This window comes from Bison bison, unplaced genomic scaffold, assembly GCF_000754665.1.
Source record: "Bison bison bison isolate TAMUID 2011002044 unplaced genomic scaffold, Bison_UMD1.0 scf7180017864303, whole genome shotgun sequence".
NCBI classification, from domain to species: domain Eukaryota; kingdom Metazoa; phylum Chordata; class Mammalia; order Artiodactyla; family Bovidae; genus Bison; species Bison bison.
In genome coordinates this window covers 1,367,737-1,368,952 of record NW_011494875.1, presented here as the reverse complement: position 1 = coordinate 1,368,952, position 1,216 = coordinate 1,367,737, and the positions used below count along the sequence as shown (strand labels likewise).

The window sequence follows — 1,216 nt, the reverse complement described above, 5'->3', positions numbered from 1 at the left end:
CTGCGTGTGATTTCACGCGCGTCCCTCCCGAGGAAGGGACTCGCGCAGGCTAGGGGCGGCCGCTCGCCCCAGGTCCCAGCTCGGCCCACCAGGAAGCCGCCAGCTGCTCCCTGCGCCGCTGCCCCAGCCGATTTGAATACCCCGGCGGGGCGGGCCGCGTTCCCCGAACTGGGTGCGCCCAGGGCGCCCTGGTGAGTGACCTCAGGGAAGGCAGTTGGGGCATTTCGGGCGCCTGAAAAGTTCGTGCTTCCGCGGGGGGTGGGGGCGGGCGGGCAAGGAAAGTGCTACTAATACATTTTGCTAAGCTCCAGAAACGCAGCCAGCAGCTACAGTCTGATTTTGTTTTTCTTGACCGATAACAGAAATGTGAGTAGCAGAGGCGGGGTGAGGGAAAGGGATCAGAGGATGGAACCGGCCAGAATCGTCCAAGACAATACTCATTATTCTGTAAATCCCGTGCGTGTTCAAGACCGGGAACCAGCATCTGGGAAATAGGGAAGATGGGGGTGGGGAGAGGAGGTTTCCACATCCCTAAAGGAAATTCTCAGACTCCCAGAGACGCCCAAGTTTTTTTTCTGCATGACAAGTAGAGACCAGCCCTCCGGGGGAGATCCCCGATCCAAGCGAGCAAGAGCGCGGCCGCGGTCTTCCCGCCCGGAGCGGCCGCGCGGGGGCCCGGCCTTGCCCTAGCGGTCGCCTCCCTGCCCCGTCGCCCCGCGAGCCGCTCAACCCACTCCGCTCGCCGGCTCCAGACTGGTTTTTCTGGTTCAGCCTCCCTCCCTGGGACGCGCTGGGGGATCCGATGACGTCGCTGGCTGAGTCTCTCCCTCTTCCTCCCTCCCTCTCTCCGCCTCTCCCCCCCGCCCGCCCTCGCCGCGCACTCCTCCTAGTAACTTCTGTTCGGGGAGGCGCTGCCAGGAATAACCCGGTGCGTCCACAGACCGGGAGGGGAGGCGGCCGCTGCGGCTCCCGCACGCAGACGGCTGCGGCCCGGGCCTCGCGGCTCCCTCCATAGCCCGGTGGCCCCTGCCCCGGGCCCATCTCCGTACAGTGTCAGAAAAATAAATAAAAGGAAAGAGGAGCCTGGGCAGGCGGTCGGGATCGCTTCCCTCCCTCCGCACCCGCCCTCCCTCTGTCCTTAAGGAAATGCTACCAGACACCCCCCACCAGACCACGCTCAGCCTTGGCGAGGAGCGGCCGCCGCGGCAGCGAGAAC

At 64.9% G+C, this 1,216-nt stretch overlaps 1 protein-coding gene across 1 annotated transcript in view; it reads left to right on the top strand.

Moving 5' to 3' along the window:
* The first annotated feature begins 9 nt into the window (after positions 1-9).
* The window catches only part of HIVEP2 (human immunodeficiency virus type I enhancer binding protein 2), a 222,470-nt gene continuing 221,263 nt past the window's right edge, over positions 10-1,216 (top strand). The window contains exon 1 of the mRNA XM_010851453.1: positions 10-191. The gene's annotated coding sequence lies outside the window, so the exon portion shown is untranslated. The remainder of the gene's footprint in view (positions 192-1,216) is intronic.